Genomic DNA, 24,716 nt, shown 5'->3' with positions numbered 1-24,716 from the left:
GGACATTCTTCGTGCTCGGGTTTTCTTCGTTTTCCCCGGTTAAGGGGTTAAAACGGGGTTAAAGCCGCTCTGGCGCCAGGAGTTTAAATGTCCGTATGAGCAACTCTATTGGTCGTCAGCAGGGGGCTCGTCTGCCATTGGTTGATGGCAGACGAGCCCCCTGCTGGCGACCAATAGGGTCGCTCGTACAGACTGTTATACTCCTGGTGCCGTAATTGTCCGGCAGATCCCGCTGGTCTCCCTGTTCTATAATTTATTAACTGATAGAACAGGGAGACCAGTGGGATCTGCCGGGTAAGTTGCAGCATTGGGATTTTAAAAGTCTGTACGAGCGACTCTGTTGGTCGCTCTTACAGACTTTTAGGCTCCTGGTGCTGTAACTTACCCGGCACATCCCACTGGTCTCCCTGTTCTATGAGTTAAATGTCCGTACGAGCGACCAATAGAGTCGCTCGTACGGACATTTAACTGATAGAACAGGGAGACCAGTGGGATGTGCCGGGTAAGTTACAGCATTGGGGTTTTAAAAGTCTGCACGAGCGACTCTGTTGGTCGCTCGTGCAGACTTTTAAAACCCCAATGCTACAACTTACCCGGCACATCCCACTGGTCTCCCTTCCTGTTCAATTAATTAAATGTCCGTACGAGCGAACAATAAAGTTGCTCGTACGGACATTTAACTCTGTACAGGGAGGGAGACCAGTGGCATCGGCAGGGTAAGTTGCAGCATTGGGGTTTTAAAACCCCAATGCTGCAACTTGCCCTGCCGATGCCACTGGTCTTTAACTAATTGAACAGGGAGGGAGACCGATGCCACTGGTCTCCCTCCCTGTTCAATTAGTTAGTCTGTGCCGGGTTAAATGTCCGTACGAGCGACCAATAAAGTCGCTCGTACGGACATTTAACTAATTGAACAGGGAGGGAGACCAGTGGCATCGGCACTGCCGATGCCACTGGTCTCCCTCCCTGTTCAATTAGTTAGGGGTTAACTTTTTTTTAAAGGGTTAAGGGGCCGTGCAAGTGAGCCTATTGGTCGCTTGCACGGCCCTTTAACCTATGGATTTATGCTCCCGTTAACCCCTTCGATGCTGTGTTAACGCAGCATCGAAGGGGTTAACGGGAGCGGAAATCCATAGGTTCGCTGTCAGGGGCTACAAAGACCGTGCGAGTGAGCCTATTGGTCACCTGCAGGGTCTTTCTCTGGCATCAACCAATTGGTTGATGCCAGAGGAGGTCCCTGTAGGCGACCAATAGGCTCATTCGCACTGCCCTGTAACCCGTGACGGCGAACCTGCGGATTTCCACTTCCGGGAACTGCCGCGATGCCGCGAAGCCGCGAAGACAAGACAAGGTAAGATGAAGGGGGGGAATGGTAGACGAAGACGAAGACAATCACGAAGATCTTCGTGGTGTGTGTCTTCGTCTTCGCCTACGTTTTACCGCCGCCATCTTCCCTTCGGCGTGTCTTCGGAACGAACACGAAAACGCACTCTTCGTGTTCGTTTCCATGTTCGCCCGAAGACGAATGCACAAGTCTAGTCTTAACTCCTAACGTTGGTCAGTCTGGAGGCTACAGATACTCCCTGCTTTTAGGATTGTATCAAAGAAGTCGTGTCTATATTTTTTAAAGTTTAAATGACTCTGTGAAACAACACGCTAGAAATGTGTTTTTGGAAGTGGAGCTCGGTTTATTGACACCTGTAGGTCTCATCCCTGGCTCGTCTCATCAGATACCGAACATGAGAAGATATCTAATTAAACTCTAGTGCCCATTATAGTATCTCTAAAGGCATTTTCTCACCTCAAACAGTGTTACCTAGCTTAAAGAATTCCTATTATTCTCTTTGAAGAGTCGCATCCCCTACCAGTGATATAATTCTACATTCCAATCAGGGCAATTAGATTTCTTTGCTCTTGGTAATGGGTCAAAAATGATCTATTATCGTTATATATATATTATTTTTTTTTTAAAGAAAAGGAGTTAGGTAGGAACGTAGCAGAAAGGTCTTTCTGTTTGTATCATCTAATTTTTCTGAGCCATATGGCTGATCATTTTCATGCAAATGATTACTTTCCTTAAACACAGACAAGAAAACAATAAAATAAGCTGCGGGGGAACTAATTTTTTTTTTTTATCTTCAAAAGGTCATAGAAAAGTGCTGCTATTTCGCAAGAATTCAGAAGGTATTATAATTCATGGAGTGCATATGGAGTTGTTTTCATCTCAAAGTATTCATCAGATTGGAAGCAAACTTCTAATCACCGTATTATGCTTCTCATTTACTGACGAACAGTATGGCACACTTGAGAGATGCTCTTTGCAGTTCAAATACCAACACGTGATTTTAATATCTCCGGTTAAGGGAAAGTTTGAAGTCTTGGCAGAGGAACGGAAAACAATATGGGTGTTTTTGAAGGCCGAGACTTATCTTGAGGAATGGAGTGCGTCCGTCATTAAAAAAAAAAATCACTGTAATGTAATTTAAGGAAGTGAGAATTAAATCAGTACTATGTATGTCTTACTCACTAAATAGCTTGTAAAAGGTAGGATAATGGATACAGACGGATTGGTCCAACGGAAGACGGAGTTGAAGATACCTTTAAGGTTATGAAAGCATGGCTATCAATCATCATGGTGTACTTCAGAGAGGTGAAAAGGAGTTTTCTAATGTATATACATAGTGCTCGCTGAATCGCTTGTAGAAGCAGGAAAATGGACACCCTTGTGTTGGTCCAACAGAAGATGGAGTTGAAGATACCTTTAAGGTTACAAAAGCATGGCCATCATCGTGGTGCACTTCAGAGAGGTGAAAATTAGTTTTATAATTCATATACATAGTGCTAGCTGGATTGAAGGAAAATAGACAACCTTGTATTGGTCCAAGAGAAGATGGCGTTGAAGGTACCTTTGAGGTGCTGAAAGCTTGTAGACATTTTGATTTAATATCTTCTCCATGGATTATGAAATGCCAAGCCTATCTATAAGAAGGGTTATTCTGATCCTGAGCAATGCATACTTAAATCATAATGCATACTTGGCCCTTCCTTCCTGCAGAAGCCCACCATAGTTGCCCCTTAATCACACACAGAAAAGTTGATGGAAAAAAAAACCCACCGGCAAATTCCTGGTTTAGTGAACAAACCTCGATGAAGTACTTAATAACCAGCAAAAATTAGCTGTTATTTAGACCCTGAAATTGTCTATTCTGAACAGTCTTCCAAAGGTTACAGCACAGACTTAACATCTAAATACAAAATAGGTCACATTTCCATTTAATGCTATTTTAATAAGATCGGACAAGGGAGTTTGTCTTAGAAACGCGCATGATGATTTTATTATACCTAATTATTTTCCTTCAAATGTCGAGCCGCCGAAGCATTCTTATGAAATTTTGCATTATGGAATGGTGGCTAAAGAACTCATTTACATTTCGTAGCTCGGGTCCAGCAAACCGATTTAATCTCTTTAAATCCCTTCATAATAACGACGGCAATACTCATTGATAAGTCAATATCGGTTTGGCGGCCCCAGATTCCAAACTACAATTAATAAACTAGTTTACATTATACAATATAAATTGGATTGGTGGTTATGCTGTTAACTTTTTTGTGTTTTTTTGTTTTTTTTATGTTTCTGCAAAAATATGAGGCCATATAAAGAGGGCGATATAATGGAATGTATTCATTTTTACATTTTCTGTCTCTCAAATTATTCCAAGTTTATAAGGCACAGAAGAATTCAGAGCCGGGGACTGATATAAATCTTGCTTGACTTCTATCACACTCATTAAATGTGATGAATAAGTTTCTTAAATTTGACATCGGTTCTAAAGGAACTATCCCATTACCCATGAATCTGTCTCTCGCTCTTGCTAAGCTGTATTTTATTATTGGTAGGAAAAAAGATCTTCTAAAGGCAAATATAAGAAGTCTCCATTGCTCGTTGAACAGAACTGAAGCTGGCGACGATGAATAAAAGCAAGAAGAAATATCACATAATCACTGCAGTGTTTGTGTGTTTATCTGGGGGCAAACTGTGTATTTTTTCAAAATTATTTAATATTTACGTGAAATATTTTTTTTACTTGCTCTGGGGCAAATAAAATTTTTTTTAATAATTGTCAGGATACATTTTATATTAAATATTTTTGAATCCTTCATTAAAACGGCACTGTTAAAATCCAATTATTACTAGCCAATGAGTTAATAAAAAAATACACAATGATATAACAGACATATATATATATATATGTTATACTATAAATAAAATAACATTAATATTTTAGAGCTTATTGATCCAAGAAAAAATCCGATTGCCTCTTGGAATCAAGAAATTTTTTTTTCCCCTGATGGTAGAATTTGAATTAAGGGTTCTAATTAGGGTTTTTTTTGCCTTCTTTTGGATCAAGAATAGGAAGGTTGGGTAGAAGGGCTGAACTTGATGGACTTAGGTCTTTTTTCAACCTTATGGACTATGTAACTATGTAACTACATCATGGTAAGCCTTGTGCTTATACATTGGGTTTTTGGCACACCATCTCTTGGTGGGACGTTTCACGTCAAGAAGAGGGGTAAAAGAGATGCCCGGAACTGAGAAATGCCTGTCAAACAATGATTTCCATAACCTTCATGAGTCAAAACATTACATGGACCTAGGGCAGTAGATCCAGGGGGCAGCAGCCCCTCTTCTGCCCAGACAGAAGGGTCTTCATAGCATGTGGTATCCATGGATGTTTAAGCCCATTTATTTGTTTATTTATTTCAATTAGCCAATAATTGCAATTTGATCATGTAAGTTCATGCATGTACTCCTTTTTTCCCCAAATTAAATTTTTTCGTAGTCTACTTTCTTTAGTAGAAAATAAACTGTATCAATTTCTAGCTGGTTAAAACAAAAAAACACACACACATTCACGCTACTCTATGGATGTGAGGTTTGCACACGGCTCTGTGCACGTTCTTTATTACTTTTAAATGAGTCTCTGCTGTACATGGAGTCATATCATAGCCGTACACCTCATCGTGCTAGCTTTCCAGCCCTGTTTGCTATTGCTGATTTCCTATTATGTTTTTTTTTTTACAGTAAAACTCCAAGAAGTGATTTCTTTCATAATGGATAATCCAATTCCTTATACTATAGCATGCAATCAGACGTGATTAAAATCTTTGGCAACCAACCATCTCTATTCTATTCAATCAGTAAATATTCACAACAATTTGCAGATGTAATCAAGAAGTATTTGTTAGGCTTTTTTTCGGGGCACGGTAGCTCAAATGAAAATACAGTTAATAGTATTTATTACATTTAAAAAAAAAAATGCATTATACATATTTTATTTTTCCAAGTACCTTTAAAACTATAAAAAAAAAATATCATAACATCAACCTATTGTGTGGTGGTGAATATTATCTATACCAGCTGTAGCTACTAATGCCTTGAAAAACTTGGTTTTAAATCCTTCTTCATGCATTCACCCGGTACTGTTCTTCCTAGTTGGCTGGGTTTATAACTAAATGCTGTATTAGAAACAGTTTCTACTTTTTCCTAAGTAATTATTTAATCACATTTATTATTATTATTATTTATTGTTGTATTATTCCATTTTTACAGGTAGTGGTGATAATGAATTGACCATGGAGATCTCCCCAGATGATCCCGCGGAACTACAGAATCGCTCGAGGATCATGTTACTCTATCAGAGTTCCCGTGTGGTTGCCATGGAACCTATTGAATCAGAGCACCGATATTTGATGTCATATCCTGGCCTTCTGTTACAATAGGTCACAAGTTGGCTTATCGTCCTGTCTTCAAGCCTTCCTCTAGCTACAAGCCCCCAATGAAAGTGTCCTGCTTTGTATACTTTAAATTTGGAGCTTATGTTTAACCCCTTCAGGGCCGGCGTTTGTGTACTGCGTCTTCAGTTGAAGACCCAGTGGTCAGTAGCAGCCGCCCCTCGCGATCCCAGCGTTCATAGCGACGCTGGATCGCGCATCATCGATGACGTACCTGGTATGCCCTGGTCTGGCGGTGACCTTTGACCAGGAAGTACCAGGTACGCCCCGGTCTTGAAGGGGTTAAATGTTTCTGCAGATTTATAGGAGCTTTAATCTTTCTGGATCTGTTTTTTTTTTAATTAATATTGCGTTACATTTATATACCGTATTTGCTCGATTATAAGACGAGGTTTTTTTCAGAGCAAATGCTCTGAAAAATACCCGTCTTCTAATCGGGGTCGTCTTCTAATCAGACCTCAAATAGAGGTCTGATTATGAGACTAAGATCCAGATCCCTCGCACCGCTGCAGGGGACCTGGATCCTCCTGTCCCCCCCCCACACACTTACCGGTGCTTCCTGCTGTATTGCCGGGGCAGCGGGTTGACGTCTACGCGATCCGCGTAGACAACGTCCGCTGCAGCCGGAAGGAGGTGTGGCTAGCAGCGGGGGTTTGTCTGCGTCCGTCGCGCATACCTTCCCCGACTGTCAGAGATCAGAGTTCCCCGCACCGGTGCCGCGGGGAACTCTGATCTCTGACAGCCGGGGAAGGTATGCGCGACGGACGCAGACAAACCCCCGCTGCCAACTCCACCTCCTTCCGGCTGCAGCGGAAGGAGACGTCAACCCGCTGCCCCGGCAATACAGCAGGAAATTGGAAGCACCGGTAAGTGTGTGTGTGTGTGTGTGTTAAATGGGGGCATAGGGCATTTCTGGAATGCCTTATACCCCTATATGCCACTCTGGCACTTAGGGGGTTAAAAGGCATATTATGGGGCAGAGTGGCATATAGGGAGGTATAAGGCATTTCAGGAGGCAGAGTGGCGTTAAGGGGGCATTTAATAGAGCACTCTGCCTCCTGAAATGCCTTATACCTCCCTATATGCCACTCTGCCCCATAATATGCATTTTAACCCCCTAAATGCCAGAGTGGCATATAGGGGTATAAGGCATTTCTGGAGGCAGAGTGCTCTATACAATGCCTTTTAACTCCCTTAATGCCACTCTGCCTCCTGGAATGCCTTATACCTCCCTATATGCCACTCTGCCCCATAATATGCATTTTAACCCCCTAAATGCCAGAATGGGATATAGGGGTATAAAAGGCATACCATGGGGCACAGTGGCATAAAGAGGGTTAAAAGGCATATCATGGGCCACAGTGCCATATTGGTGTGGCAAGCCTGGGGGCAGATGTGCGTAACTGGGGGACAGGTTGGAAAATACAAGGAAATAAAAACAAAAAAAATATTTTTCTCAATCATAGCTTTTATTTAAAAAAATAGTTTACATGAATTAACATTTACTGGTAAAACTTTTTTCCTTTAGGGTCATCTTATATTCAGGCTTTTTCTTTTTTTCCGAAGTTAATATTCAGATTTTGGGGGGTCATCTTATAATCAGGGTCATCTTATAATCGAGCAAATACGGTAATTTTTTTATTTATGTACTCATTTTCTTTAAATCCCAAGCCATAAATGATATACAGGAAGACATTTTGAACCTAACATGTTTTTCATGACAAATAATGTTTAAAAAATAGTAACACCATTACTGTAATATGACTAATTTCGCACTGTTTTTTTTTCTTGCCGTTACTAGAGACAGTCTTGTAACGAAACTCTTTCAAAAACATTTAACATGCCTTTTTAGTAATTCACAGATTTTAATTGATCAGTTTGACAAATATAGTCAACATGTTAAAATTGGAAGAATTGGTTATAATTTACAAGGATTATTGAAAGCAAAATAGAATCTTGAGCTCTAGTCATCATCGCCAAGGTTCTTTTTAAATGTACATTGGACGGAGACTCGCTATAATGGCGTCTTTGAGTAAGATGACCAGACTTCACAATGATTTATATGGCGAATTAGTTTCTTGTTGGAAAAATATCCAGTTTAAATCATTGTCGACCTTGAAACAACAGCAATGACCCCAATTAGAAGTAAACAATACGACTGCACAGAACAAGTAGGTTAAAGTCCTTTCGCTGTAAATGGAGAAATTTTGTGTGTTTGATAAAGATATTTGCCATTATGTATTTAATTGGCATAGATTTTTTTTGATATTTATTTTTAATTAACCACTTAACTTTGTACAGGATATTATTGTGCATAAAATGATATATTTTTTAGCATATTAAATACAGTAATATAGTTAGCTGGGAGACCAAGAAAACTGTATTTGCTTCACAAAAAAAAATATTATTTATCTTCTGATTTGGAGGTCACTATTGTAGGCAGGCATGGTGTTTTATTTACATGCCGAACTCTAGCACCATACTGGGATAATATTTTATGGAATTGCTAATGAAGTCTTTTCCTTGTAGACCTTAATTATGGTCCATGAAGGTGATTAAGACAGAGACACTATATTTTTACCACATGGTTTAGCCTATTTTTTCGAGTTGATTGGGCCACCATGGAAGACCTAAAGACAAAGGGCCAGAATGACCGACTAGGCCTAGGGAGGCAAGGACAATTGAAAACGTCTCAGATCCATAGGATACTTTAAGACATGGAGAACCAGGATATGATGTCATATCCCAACACTCAGCAACGAGCACGGCTGCTGGCGAGGGTGACAATTGGTCAGACCCAATGGCGGCACCCGAGATAAATAAACCACAGTTATCATGGTGCTGGGTAATCTGCTGACACTCTATAAATGAATAGAATGAGATATGCAAATGGAAGATGATTCTAGAAATGCCATTATGGTTTCATGAACTTCTCAAAAATACCTGTCTCAAGGACAAGCCAGAAAAATTTCAACATTTAATGAACATTTGCAGTTCAATGTTTTAAAAATCTCATGCAAAGTCAAGTGATAATAACACATAGAAATATAATATTTCTATGTTTTAACCCATAATCCTCATGGAAAACAACAAAGATCCGAAGCAGAAGCCAACAAAAGAAGATGAAAAAAAATAAATAAAAAGGATCTAATACAAAATTCACAGTCCATTTGATTTTAATGGACTTTTTTTTTTTTTTTTACTTTTTCATTTTGTAGACTTGTTCCATAAATCCATTTTCCATCCCGGTGGCAAGCGAAGGAGAGAATGCAATTTTGCGAACTAACATTTTATGAATGCAAGTCGAAACGTCTCTTGTAAATATTAGCATCGGTTTTGCAATTCAAATCTGGAATGTTTTTTGTTTGTTCACTAGCAGCAAATGGGTTAAGAAGAATGTTCAAAATCCTGTGACTTACTAGATGTCTGCCGAACAGCTGCTCAGAATCTTTTTTTTTTTTAATCGCTAGTTTCCAATTTGGTTTTCCCCTGGCGCTTTCAGATATTGTTTTAAGTTAATTTTTAAATTGCTTTTCTTCATTGCCTCTCAGCCATTATACACTGCATCAAGGCGGTGAAAGCAGATGGGATAATGCCTTGGTGAATATAAGTAAATACCACGTTTCACAAATGGAAAATTAAAAATGACTAATTTTTCGATGCAGTATCTGACCTACTAATGAACATAAAAATGGGACTTATTAACTCAATCAGTGCTCGAAAAAAAATGCGCTATGTTATGTGATAATATAGCACAATGTATGAGAATCCTGAAGAATGAACACATATATCATATGGACATACGTCTCAACATGGTGGTTAGGGTAGGGGCTTAACTAGTACCCGAGTATGATATTTAAGAGATAAACAACATATTTGAGTTACATAATTTAATTTATAAACCCATTCTCTGCTATTTCTATACGTATTATTGTGACTTTTAGGGTCATAGATCCCTGAGCTCATCAAAGGATGAGAGAGGGACAGAGGAACTTGGTCCGAAAGAAGGACTGTCTCTCCTAAAGAGGGACACGTAGAGTTTTACAGATGAAGTAACAATGCAGAGATTGTTGTAGGCAGGAACACGGGTCAGTTGCGGAGATCCTCTGCTACCCCCTTACTGGCCCAGGGAGGTGAAAACCCAATGAAGGTCCATGCTATTTCAGATAAGACCTCCATAGAAGTTTCCACTTTTCCACCTTGTGATTCTAGGTGGCTACTGGGATAAGAAAATAAACTCTAGGCTAGTACATTATGTCCAATCTGGAAATGACCAATTCCTCTACCAGGAACTCCTAGTCCTACTCCTAGACTCCTAGTCCTAATGACTTTCCCTTTCCATAAGTGTCCAACACATAGTGTCTTCAAAATGAATATCACTTTTATCTTTTTCTATTCCCTTCTCTCTCTCTCTCTATCTCTTTCTTTTCTTCTTTCCTTTGCCATTACAATACAGAAGAAGCAAACAGTACCCAAAGACAAAGTAGAGCCAGAAGGCAAATTGGCACTCAAATAATTGGAACCCAATAATATTTATTAACACATCCACTTAACCCATTAAGTTGCATGAAAAGCTGTTTCTGTAATTACTTTTCTTTAGTAAGTACTTTAGTTTGAAAACCCTTATGAATAGTGAATTCATTTTTCCTTTCAGTCTAACATAAAAAAAATAAAAAATGAATGAATTAGGGTAGAATAATATAAAAAATAGCCAAACTCAGTTCTTTGGACATTTAAGTTAAAAATGTCACAGTAATTAAAATGCAAACCATTGTGTAAGATAATGCTATCATGTCATGTGACAAATGAAGATGCAGTTTGGGTTTGATTAGCTTGTTATAGATAATGACATCACATACTCCATAGAAAATATAAAGCAATTATATTTCCACTTGCATCTGACATAGTAACCGGCAGATTGTTCATTTTTCAAACTAATTCATTATTTGCTCAATCGGTGGATTTATACTAAGTAGTTTTAATGCGGCTCTACCTGTACAAGATACATTGTTTCAATTATCGCTAGATGTGCCGTTCCAAGTTCTACTCAATTAGATGTTTGAGAGGAAAAGAAATGGTGATTCTTATAAAGATAAAAGGATTTTTAAGTAGTACCCTGTCTGAGTCTTAATTATTAATCATCAGTCATATGAAAATAATTGAGAGATTGGAAACTTCAGCAAGTGGCCCGTGCAGCGGCCTTTAAAATAAGAATAACGGATGTTGGTGTAAATGCAGTTTAAAACTGAATTATTTTCAAAACTATATATATATTTTTTTACAGACAGAAAAACATTCTTTATTTTTAAAGTGTAGTACCAAAGCAGTTGGTTCTGATTTGTCTTACACGACAGTTGTTTTTTTTTTTTACATTTAAACCCATTTTACTAAAAAAAAAAAATTATAATAATAAAAAAAATATTTATTTTCACTAAATTGTTTGAAAGTGGAATCAAGGGCTACACATTTGTCACTTTTGTATTAATGATGGATTTTGTAAAGAAGCAAATTTACAAAAAAAGAAGAAGAAGATGCTATTCCACCAAATTAATTAATATTCTTTATTATTGGGTTTTATAGATTGGGTTTCCCGGCTCAAACACCACACTGAGCTGATTCTTTATGGCAATGCTAATGAAGTCCGTTCCTCCATAGACTTTCATTAGTCAGAGTATCCGACTGAGCAATTAACACTGAGCCATTCTATTCTCTCTCACAAGCAGTATGATAAGGAGTCAGGGTGTTTGTCTATTAGATTGGGCTCAAAACAGAGTGAGAAAACATTATGCTATTATATTATCATTTCAGTACTGTATAATATGGTATAAAACTATATATGAAAGACTGTAATTAAGCATTGTACACTGATGATTAAAATCTCATACAAATGTATTTTGAGCTAGAGACCTTTAATAGGAACATCTTGCTATCTTTTGCACAGACACAGAAATCTAAAAACAATAGCAAAATTAACTGAAATGCCAAATTTTAAATAAAACTATTCGGATGATAGAAAATCAAAGGTTATCAAAGGCGCTCCATCCTCATTCATCAGCTCTGCCAACTGAAATAATTGTGCCATGTCGTGCCAACCATTAAGAATTCTTGAAGCAACATACATTTTTTTTTTAAACAGTCAAATATTATAGTTTCTCTATGCAAGTTAATAATTGTCTTTGTAATAATAATAATAATAATAATAATAATTATTATTATTATTTATAAGTCCAACGTATATATGGTCTCTTATTTAGCCATAAATGTCCACCAACTTTATATACCTTAACCCTTAAGACGTAGAGCAATTTCCTAACCGCACACCGGACTGACACGTTCAATTACTGAAAGAATATTTCCCCACTTACTCTATAAGGAAATACATTACAATATTATTTCTGACTTAAAAATGGCCAAACAAGACATGCTCATGATTTATTGTCGGCATTTTAGCTTCTCCTCCATTTATTAATTGCACTAAAATATTATACGAAGACTTAGTGTTCCAAAATGCTGCTGATAATGCTAATTTGTATTAATCAATGGAAATTAGTCTCTCAGTACATTTTACCAGTCTACGACTTTTCCCTATTATGCTAACGCCATGCATTCATTTGACTGAAAATTGTTATTTTAATGCAGAATATTTTTTTTTTTTGCAGGGTACTAGATGTACTTTTCCAGCTGCTCTGGAATTCTCTGTTACCATAAATATTTAAACCATTGTCTGTCGGTGATAACAGTAACATAGTTGCAATTTAATAACTCCCAGGCCGTTCCAGACATTGTGTAGTTACAAATGCAACATTATTTGCTAATATTGAGATTAAAGGTCTACTGTGTTATTTAACCCCTTAAGGACAATGGGCGGTCCCTAAACCCAATGAAAACAATGCATTTTGTCATTAAGGGGTTAATTATTTAAATAATGTGCGGTCTACATAGGCTCAAAAGGTCCTTCTCTTATGCTAAATTCTTTATTTAATATTCTATATTTAAATTTAATTTCAACGGAATTAAACAAATCATGTACAAATAGAACTATACATTTTAATTGTTCCCATCTATATATTGGAATGACCTGAGCTACAGAAGTTATTTTTATCGTATTTCAAGAATTTATAGAATCATCAAAACCAAATGTCATGATATCTAGAAACCATTTGACCCATTATATCCTTGATTTTGGATATCCAGATACAAAATTTATTGGATTCCATTCAATTTATGGTAGAGAAATGGAACAGCCTTCTATGGAGACCTAGGACTCATTAAGATTTGAGTCTTTACAGCAGAAAGAATGGGCCGAATGGTTCTGATCTGCGATCGACTTCTATGATTCTATGAAGAAATACTTAACTTTATTACAGCTATGCCTCTGATCCTCTAGTTTTAAGTTCTAAAGTTTTAATTAAGTAGATTTATGGTTTAGAGCTCACGGCCAATTTTTTTTGCAAACATTTATAGTTACAGTAGTTCTAGAGAGGCTTCTACTTAAAGTAAGCTTTGCATTCAGCGTAATAGACCGCCAGTTCACTATATATGTATTGTGATGGACTTCCTGATAGACTTAGGGCAGATCACAGGAGATTTTCAGTCTCACTTAACGTGGCCAAAGGCATTCATCTCCTCTATGCCCTTGGTTTAATAAAACTTTGCCAAACTCTGGTCGGATACAAATCATTCTCGGCTCTACTCTATCCTCCATTAGTTTTATGAACTCCAGAGAGTGTTTAAATATCCTTCTCTCCAATTGCTTTGATACACTTTCAATAATAAACTCTCGGCTGAGACAAGTTTACAATCTGAAGCCACATTTCACATTTTATATTTTCAAAAGAGAGCTTTGAATAATAGAGAACGATATGTTTTTTTTTATTTTTTAAATAGAACAATTATGCTGCCTTTTTTTATTTATTATATTTTATGTTAAAAATGTATGGTAAATTTTAAATACTAATTATTGATAGCTGAACATCACAATTGATGCTTTTCTCATTACTCCCAATGACTTTAAATCCTACATGAATGTCAACACAAAGATTTTCCCTTAACTCGCACATACATGAGTTCAGTTGAGTGTTTCCATCAGTTAACCCTTAACTTCACTAAACTCAAGGTTTAGTGAATAGACCCCTATATGTCTTCCAAATGCACACCCAAGTCCCCAGACTCAATGTTCCCTGCTATGTTCAAGGCTATTTAAACATTTGTATATATATATATATTGTGGTAAAGTGTATGGGAGAGTGGTTGATGGGATATATGTCTCACCTGGTTACCTCAGCCAGGCCTGGTAGCAAACCCAGGTGCTCTCAGGTGAGGCTTCCTAAGCTCGTTACTGGGGAGGAGGCCTTAAAAGAAAGGGCTGTTAGGTTTTCAGAGGGAAGGAGACACTGAATGAAGGAGCAGCTACAGCCAGCGCTGCAGCCCACCAGGTATGAAGCTTTACCCCATACAAAACTGGTTACTTTGCTTTGCGTCAGACCTTAGGCTGCTAGAGAGGTATCCTGCTGTTTAGTTAGAGCCGGACAGGCTTATAGTTTGTTTTGTTTACAAGGTGCTCTGTGATTACAACATCTAAGTAAACACGCTTTTACGTTGGAAACCTGTGTGAAACTGTCATTGCCGCCCCATGCGTGAGCTGTCCCCTACAATTGGTGGAGAATGCGGGCACAGTTGTGCTAGGACCAACGGCGGGACAAAAACACAGCATCTGAATTTTGTGGACATGTAAAGGGCCGGAAGCATATGTCCTGAGTGAAGGCTGCTGCACTGTAAGGCCCATCCGGCACAATGGAGGAAGTGATAAAGCAGCTGATACAGGCCAACCTGAGACATGAGCAGGCCTTGGAACAGCAACGGAAGTTTCATGCAGAGGCTTTTCACGCCCAGCAACATGCGCAACAGCAGACTATGGCCCAACAACAGGAAACGAATCGCCTGTTAATGGAGCAGATTGCTGCGCTCAGAGAGACTGTTGTGGCTCAGCCCCAACAGGTGGAGGCAAGCCCCCTTGAGACTGTTAACGTGAGGAGGGCCGTTCAGCGGGGCTTACAAAAAATGACACCCGACGACGACGTTGAGGCCTACCTCACCGTATTTGAGAGAGTGGCGGAGAGAGAGAGACTGCCAGTTGCAGAGTGGGCAGAAGTGATTGCACCCTTCCTGACTGGTGAACCGCAAAAGGCCTACTATGACCTCGGGGAGCAGGATGTCCGGGACTTTACAAAACTAAAAATGGAGATCCTTGCTCGCCTGGGTGTTACGCCCGCTGTTCGGGCCAAGAGAGTCCACTGTTGGAAATACACCATGGACAAGCCTGCCAGGTCCCAGATGTACGACCTTATTCATCTTGTACGTAAGTGGCTGGAACCAGAATCCACCACACCAGCCCAGATTGTGGAAAAGGTGGTAGTGGACCACTACCTCCGCGCCCTCCCGGCGGAGCTACAACGGTGGGTTGGGCATGGAGACCCCAGAACTGCCGAGCAGCTGGTCAACATGGTGGAAAGGTTCATAGCAACCGAGGACTTCCTCCGTGAGGTCCCTGCGGCACCAACACCTTCCAAGACTGTCAGACCCGCGACATCTTTGGGTAAGAGAGTTCCAGCTGGAGGTGTATGGAAAAATGTGAGAGAGAGCAGGGCTCTAGAGTTTGGGCAAGGGCAAAAGACTGATCCTGAACCCCTGGGACCCCACAATCCTAGAAAGGGCTCCCTACTAAGGAAGCCAGGGACCCCCCAGTGCTGGAGGTGCCATGAGTGGGGACACATAGCCGCCTATTGCCCTCTTAACTCAGAGCCCATGGTGTGTGACGCTAGTCGGCGTCAGTCCCTGTTTGCAGAACCTGTTTGTGCAGCCATTCCAGAATCAGAGACTGAGCCGCACTTTTGTATGGTGAAGATACGTGACTACTCCGTGAAGGCACTTTTGGACTCGGGTAGCCTGGTGACTTTGGTTCGGGCCGGCCTTGTGACTATGGACTACGTGCCGAACAAGCACATAAGAGTGCTATGCATCCACGGGGATATTGTAGCTTACCCTGTGGCCCCCATTAAGTTGGTGACCCCATCTGGAACTGTGACCTACGAAGTCGGAGTTGTAAAAAGACTTATGCATGCGGTTATATTAGGCCGCGATTTCCCCTTGTTCTGGGAGTTGTGGAGAAGGGGGAACGTTTCTGCAGCTGGGGAACAAACTCCGGCAGAGTCTCTACCCCTCCCTGTAAGTAATGGGTCAGGTGAGACGGCCATTGGGAACAATGATACCAGTAAGGGGCATGATGAAAAGGATCTAGGCCCAGCTGAAATGTATAGTGAAGATTCTTTCCCCTTGCAGGTGTTAGCTGGGGAGGAAGAAGAAGAAACTTCCCTACCCGGCCAACAGGTCTTAGATTTAGAAATGTCTCGGGGTAACTTTGGGACCGAGCAAGTGAGAGACCCCACTCTGGGAACTGCACGGGCAAATGTCACGGTAGTAAATGGGGTACCACAGGAACCCGAAGCTGACCAGAAATTTCCGCATCTTGCCATGAATGGGGATCTAGTGTACCGGATCACCAAAGTTAACAAGGAAATTGTGGAACAGCTTCTGGTGCCAAAACCATACCGACACCTGGTGCTGGACATAGCCCATAACCATGTGTTTGGGGGGCACTTGGGGACTAATAAAACACAAGAGAGGGTCCTCCAAAGGTTTTATTGGCCTGGGGTATATGAAAAAGTAAAAAGGTATTGTGAGTCATGCCCCACATGCCAGAAGAGTGCCCCAACACCACACTTCCGTAGCCCCTTGGTGCCACTTCCCATCATTGAAGTACCATTTGAGAGAGTTGCCATGGATTTGGTAGGGCCCATTGTCAAATCAGCTAGGGGACACCAATACATATTGGTTGTCTTGGATTATGCTACCCGGTACCCAGAGGCGGTACCCTTAAGAAACATGGCCTCCAAAAATATTGCTAGGGAGTTGTTTTACATGTTCTCTCGCACGGGGATCCCTAAAGAAATTCTTACTGACCAGGGTACGCCCTTTATGTCACGGGTCATGAAAGACCTGTGTAAGTTGTTTAAAATCACTCACCTCCGTACCCCAGTGTACCACCCTCAAACAGACGGGTTAGTGGAGAGGTTTAACAAAACCCTAAAGCATATGCTAAAAAAGGTGGTAGAAAGGGATGGTCGGGATTGGGACTGTCTATTACCCTACCTCATGTTCTCTATCCGGGAGGTGCCCCAAGCGTCTACAGGGTTTTCCCCCTTTGAGTTAGTCTATGGCCGACATCCACGGGGTTTGTTAGATATTGCCAAAGAAACTTGGGAGACCGAGGCCACCCCATATAAGAGTGTTATTGAACATGTGGCTCAGATGCAGGAGCGAATAGCGACGGTGATGCCTATAGTTAAAACGCATATGCAAAGAGCGCAGGAGGCCCAGAGCAGAATTAATAACAGATCTGCCAGGTTGAGGGCCTTTACTTCTGGGGACAGGGTCCTGGTTTTAGTGCCCACCGTCGAAAGTAAGTTTTTAGCCAAGTGGCAGGGTCCCTATGAGGTTGTAGAGAAGATGAGTGAGGTGAACTACAAGGTCCATCAACCGGGCAGGAGAAAACCCTTCCAGGTTTATCACGTAAACCTGATCAAGCCGTGGAAAGAGCGGGAGTCTTTGGGGGCGACCCAGGCAGGGGTCAAAGAAGTGGGGCAACCAGTTCCCCCAGTAACAATAGGAGAGGCACTGTCAGTGCCCCAGAAGCAGGAGGTGAGGGAGTTCCTGCAGGAAAACAGACGCATGTTTTCGGACCAACCTGGCCGTACCCACCTCATAAAACACCATATCAAAACTGAGCCTCACAGTAAAGTGAACCTGAAGCCATACAGGATACCAGAAGCCCGTAGAGAGGCGGTATCCACGGAGGTCAGGCGCATGCGTGAATTAGGTGTTATTGAGGAATCTACTAGTGAATGGTCAAGCCCCATAGTGCTAATCCCAAAGCCCAACGGGACGTGGCGGTTCTGTAATGACTTCAGGAGATTAAATGAGGTCTCAAAGTTTGATGCGTACCCCATGCCCCGAGTGGATGAACTGGTTGAGAGGCTTGGGAAGGCAAGGTACATTACAACACTTGACCTTACAAAGGGCTATTGGCAGATACCGTTAACTGAGGAGGCTAAAGAGAAGACTGCCTTTTCCACTCCAGAGGGCCTGTTCCAGTATGTTGTGATGCCATTTGGGTTACATGGGGCCCCTGCTACCTTTCAGAGGCTGATGGATCTGATTTTGAGACCACATCGTGATTATGCCGCTGCTTACCTGGACGATGTGATAATTTTTTCGTCTGACTGGAAAAGTCACCTCGGGAAGGTACAGGGCGTGTTAGACTCCATTAGTGATGCAGGCCTAACCATAAACCCTGAAAAATGTGCAGTGGGTCTGGAGGAATCAAGATACCTGGGTTATATCATTGGTAGGGGGCTGGTTAAACCCCAGATCAATAAGATTGAGGCGATACAGAACTGGCCTAGGCCAGTAACAAAGAAACAAGTGAGGGCTTTCCTTGGCATAACCGGGTACTACCGTCGGTTCGTGCCCAATTTTGCCTCCATGGCCACACCATTGACAGACTTAACAAAGGCTGGTAAGTCAGTGATGGTAAAGTGGAACCCCGAGGCAGAAAGGGCTTTTCAGAGTCTGAAGTCTGCCCTGTGTGACCAGCCAGTGCTCGTTTCCCCTGATTTTAGGAAACCATTTCTGGTTCAGACGGACGCATCTGCTAGAGGTTTGGGGGCAGTTTTGTCACAAGTGGTTAATGGGGAAGAACACCCAGTGCTGTACTTGAGTAGGAAACTGACCCCAGCCGAGGAAAATTATGCCATAGTGGAAAGGGAGTGTCTCGCCATCAAGTGGGCGTTGGAGTCCCTGAGATATTATCTCCTGGGCAGGGTATTCGTGTTGGTGACTGACCATGCTCCTCTGGCATGGATGAAACAGAATAAGGAGAGGAATGCAAGAGTGACCAGATGGTTTCTCTCCTTGCAAAATTTTAGATTTACAGTGGAGCATAGACCAGGGAAGTTACATGGGAATGCGGATGCGTTGTCCAGGGTGTACTGTATGGTTGCTGACGCTGTCCGGACCTCTGGTCTGGAGTCGACGGGGGGGATATGTGGTAAAGTGTATGGGAGAGTGGTTGATGGGATATATGTCTCACCTGGTTACCTCAGCCAGGCCTGGTAGCAAACCCAGGTGCTCTCAGGTGAGGCTTCCTAAGCTCGTTACTGGGGAGGAGGCCTTAAAAGAAAGGGCTGTTAGGTTTTCAGAGGGAGGGAGACACTGAATGAAGGAGCAGCTACAGCCAGCGCTGCAGCCCACCAGGTATGAAGCTTTACCCCATACAAAACTGGTTACTTTGCTTTGCGTCAGACCTTAGGCTGCTAGAGAGGTATCCTGCTGTTTAGTTAGAGCCGGACAGGCTTATAGTTTGTTTTGTTTACAAGGTGCTCTGTGATTACAACATCTAAATAAACACGCTTTTACGTTGGAAACCTGTGTGAAACTGTCATTGCCGCCCCATGCGTGAGCTGTCCCCTACAATATATATATACACACACACACTGTTGCATTCTTTCCTCTTCTGATATATACCCAAATATAATGTTGCTCTTAACCCATTGTAATAGTTGCCTTTATCTCCAAATAGATTGATAGATCATTGAGGATGCAGGAATACACAGTTACATGGAAACTACATTTCTTTCCTCTTCGTCATCTATTTTCCATATACCTATATGATTTATTTTCCCGATATATTGAAATTTAATGACCCGGACTGCCATGATAGAAAAGGGAAACTCTCCTCTTGGTGGGAATCCATGCAAACGTGATGACAGCATTTTGGCTCATTGCATATATAATTCATTATAGAGGATAACTCCTGCCAAACTGCCAATCCTTTCAAATAAAATAAAATGAAGGTAGTCATTATATGCTGATTTCTAGAAGTACTGCAGGCAGATATATGAAAATGAGTTAAGCTTTCCGAGCACCTGTCAAAGCGTGTATCTCTCCTGAAAAATATGAAATAAAGTAACCCGGTATTACAATGTAAATGTTCACATGTGTTATATTGTATCATTGGCAATAATGAGGTTGGAGATAGAAGTATATAGTATGTTACATTGTTTAAATTTTTACCTATAAAAAGAAAAAAGGAAAAGGAAAAAAAAACAATAAAAACTAATACTAATAATAACATGATGTCATGGTGGAGCTTCGGTCCATATAACATTTGTCAAATTGATCGTTGGATCGAATGTCAAGTATTCAAGAGTTAGGAAATCACTCTGATTACTTTTTGTGGTCTATATTTGAATTATCTTAAGGTATGAAGTCACAACAATGTGAAGATGATATGACATCATTGTAGAGTATGTTTACAAGTAGAGGAAAATAACACTGGGAACAGAACTCTGCATTCCTGGTACTGGATGGAATGAGATTAAACAATCTTAACTTATTTTATTAAATGGTGAATTAACTAGGAATTAAAAATACATGGGGTAGGCATATGGCCCCTGAATCTAAGACGAGACCAACGACTAGCTAAGCTTTGAGTCTTTACAGCAGGAGAAAAGGGTGAATAGATGGGGCTGAATGGTTCTGATGTGCTGGAGAATTCTATGTTTTTAGGAAATTGTCAGGGATTTTCATCCTTCAGCTTTTTACTACCTATTATGTATACCCAATATCCAATAAGTATGGGCTTTCAGGCAAGTACAAGCTTGTGGTTTTAGGGCCATTGCCTTTAAGCTTCATGTCAGGGTCCAGAACCTGAGTTGAGAACAACAAAAAGCAATGAGGTTCTAGAACCCTGGCACAGGTGTCAATAAATGTTCATGTTGCCTACCTTTGGTTTTAAAAGAGTTTTAAAAGAGTATTGTATGAATTTGGCAATGAAATGGTAGAATGTTATACCCAGACCCGGACTGGGACAAAAAATAGGCCCGGGCATTTAAGCCCGAGCAGCCCATATTTATTTATTGTTTAAGCCCACCCTTCATGTACCATCTTTGCATTTACTCATTCACACAAATCATTAACACATTCATTAATGCCGTCTCACAAATCATTCAAGCAATTCATCCACACATGAATTCATTAATTGTCATACGCATTCACACAATTCATCCACACATATCTATTCATTCATTCTCATACGCATTCACACTACCCCTTCTCCCCATCTTATCTGCCCCTTCTCACTATGTTCCCCCTTTTCACTACGTACCCCCTCTCACTATCTATCCCCTCCCCATTTCTCACTATCTAACCCCCCTCTGCCCCTTCTCACTGCACCCCCCTCCCTCACCCTACTTACCTTGTTGCCGGAGCAAGCAGCAACTGCGGCCGGGTCCGCACCTGCCCCTTAAGCCCGCCGCAACTGCGACCGGGTCCGCCACTCTAAGGGGCCGGGAAGCCCCCACCAGGGCCAGCCTTAGGGGTCAGTGGCCGCACTGGAAGCCCAGGCAGACCAGCAACAGCAAAAACGAGCCCCCAGAAGTCCTCTGATCAGTCCTGTAGGACTGATCAGAGAGACTCCTCCCCTACAATCTCCAGTCTATGGGAGATTGTGTCCCAGCTGCCAGAGGCAGCTTCAGGGACAGGGAGACCGGGTTCGTTGGTCTCCACATGAGTGTGGAGACCAGACCACCCCCACCCCCACCCTTCCTCAGTTAACCCCTACCCCCCTCTTCCTCAATTAACCCCTTCAATGCTGCGATTGTGTATGACCCCCATCGCAGCATTGCAGGGGTTAATATTAGTCCCCACAAGCTTGTGGGGACTAAATATCAATCAATGCTGTGCTTCGATGGAGCATCAGCATTGAAAGAGTTAAAAAAAATAATGTAAAAAATAATAATAATAATTTAAAAAAAAAAAAAAAAAAAAAAAAAAAAATTATAAAATAATAATAATAATTAAAAAAAAATAACAGCACTGACCTGAAAGTCCAGGGTGCTTCCAGGTCAAATGCTGGGCTGATCAGATCGCTCCTGGCCAATAGGAGTGATCGGATCATTATGGCAGCCCACGGATGACCCTGCTCTACAAAGAGAGAGGGGTCATCTAGGGTAATTATGAAAAAACAAAAATTATTAATAAATGAAAAAATCATAATTATTACCTGATCACTTGTCGGTGACATTTTAAGTCACTGATTATTGATCGGTCTCCCTGATTGATGTCAGCGGCCTAAACCTGTCACTTACAAGTAATCTGATGAAAAAAAATATAAAAAAAAATGTAAATGCACATGTTCCAGTTTTGCCCTCATAGCTTCCTCAAAAAATACATGAACCATACATGTGAGGCCTTGTTGGAACCGGGGGGTGTTGGTGAACAAAATGTGGTGTTTTTTTTCCAGTGTTACACATATGCTGTGCAAGAAATAAATTGCAACATTGAAATGTATGCGTTAAAAACGCAATAAAATAATTTCCCTGTGAAGTTTGGCAGACATCAGTGAAGAAATGGCTGGCTGAAAACTGTCAAAACTACCCTAGTTGAACACCTTGACTTGTCTACTGTTCATAAATATATACTTTTATGGGGTAATTTACAGCAGGGGGCTTCCAAAATGTCCCAAATGCCTCAAAATTTGGCAGCAATTGGCGATAAAATCCCTGTTTGAAAAGTGTCAAAATGACCCTAGTTGTACACCTTGACTTATCTACTGTTCATAAACATATAATTTTGGGGGGGTAATCAGTATCTGTGACAACTATTGCAGTTATTAGACTACCATGCCAAATTTGAAAAAAATTACATTTCAAAAACGTGATGCATGCCTTGCAATATTTTCCCTATACTGGTCAAAATAGATAAAAATCCTGGCCATGTCAGGACAAGTTAATGAATATATTTGGGATAATTTTTTCCCATTGGTTTAATGTGTGTACAATTTGTATGTATACAAAACTGTATTTTTTCCCCACTTTTTCCAGTTTTTTTCAAACAAAACAATGTACTACCCAGCTTAATATGGTTTCAAATGAAAGCCCTACTTGTGCTGAAAAAAACAATATATGATTTGTGTGGGTGCACCAATTGATAAGAGAGAAATTACAGTTGAAGAAAGACATGGCAAAAACACAAACGGCTCCGGTCCTTTAGCGACACGTTAGTATCAAAATCCCGGTCCTGAAGGGGTTAAGGTAGGGGCCTGGAGCTGCAGCTCCATCAGCCCTTAAGTCAATGCGGCCCGGCGCACCGGGCAAACGCCCGGTTTGCACGATGGCCAGTCCGGGCCTGGTTATACCTATAAATCGGGCCAATTTAGTAAAAGAAGTAGATTCAAATAAGCTTTGAGGACCACAGAGATCCCTTCTTTAGATGGCTATATCCATTTTCCTCATTAAAAATTCTTTCAAACGATCAATGTTTTTGTCAATTTATTTGAAAGTAAGATATTTTCTTTCCCTGCTTTATTCTCATACGGCTTCATTGGATATTCACAAGTCAGTTCACGCAGATCAGGGTATTACTGAGGAATGAGATATATCACAAATCCCTTTTTGCATTTAATGAGGTTCTATCAGGGTCCTCTTGACACCTCAGGCCATTTTCAGTTTTTAGGAGTACTTCTTTCATTCCCGTGGTCATTTCTCACCGAGCTGTGCTGTAATCATGTTTTGCATATTATAACAATATTTTCCATTAGAATAGTAGACAATTCTTGAGAGATTAATTAGTTCATTTCAAATCCTCTGATTTGCTTTATCTGAATGAGAAATTAGAATGGCCTTATACTGTATTTTTTCAGTAAGGAGCGGCAAGATCCTTTGTGGCCAAAATGAGTATGAAGAGCGTCTTCTTACATAAAAAGGCAGACTTTGAATAACTGAAACAAGCCTTCAAACTAACTTTACCTACCTTTAAAGTTATAATTTGTTACCAAAACAGTACATGAACATTGAACAGGAGATGAGTGCCATTCATACCGATAGGAACCTAGATGAGCCTTTTTTCCCCCTTTAAATGTGTTGACTCGACAAGAAAGCATATAGTCATACAGTTAAGGAAGTTTTACTTTATTGAGAGGGTGGTAGATAAATGGAACAGCCTCCTATCAGAAGTCACAGGGGCTAAAACAGTGAGGAAATGTAAACACGCATGGGATAGCCATTGTCTAAGACAAGACCAACAACTGATTCTGATGTCTTTACAGCAGGAAAAAACTGTCAGACTAGATGGGCCAAATGGGTCTCCACAAGGATATAGGGAGTGGCATGGATAGGGAGAGGCATGGGATGGGCTTTATAAATAGGTCTATAGGTCTCTATGATGAGCATCTTTATGAATAAAGGTTAAGTTAGCTGGAATCCTGTATCCAGAGGTGCATCGAACCCGATTCCCTTTGGTTTTAAAGCATAGCCTCCATAGTCGAAATGGGCTGGTTGGGGAGATCAGACATCTCTTTTTATCACCAGCCCATTGAGCAGCACACTGGGGCCTTGACTAGATGGAGCCCCCAGAACCTGCCGCCATCGATCTACTCTTCCTAGGCCAAAAGACATCACTAGCCTATATACATAACTGTATTAAATACCCACCTTATGTGTATATGATTGGGAAAGGTATTATAACGTACTTTCAGGATCTGCATGAATATTAAACCCATTATTTCTTGGGAATATGCCCAAATATGAAGTCTCTGACTAGTAGCATTTGTTAGGGTGAAGGAAGAGAACCTCAGGACAGGAAATATATTAGACAATGTTGGCTCTGTTACTCCAAGACACAGATTTTAAGTTTCATCAGGGTAACATTTAAAGTAAATATCCTCCAAACAATTATACTGAGTGCAAAACACTAGGATTAAACATGCATGGGACAAACATATGGCTACTGAATCTAAGACGATGGGT

This window comes from Sceloporus occidentalis, unplaced genomic scaffold (assembly GCF_023333645.1).
Source record: "Sceloporus occidentalis isolate IW3139 unplaced genomic scaffold, rSceOcc1.0.p SCAF_109, whole genome shotgun sequence".
Classification (NCBI taxonomy): domain Eukaryota; kingdom Metazoa; phylum Chordata; class Lepidosauria; order Squamata; family Phrynosomatidae; genus Sceloporus; species Sceloporus occidentalis.
Note: the sequence above shows the minus strand (reverse complement) of the source record.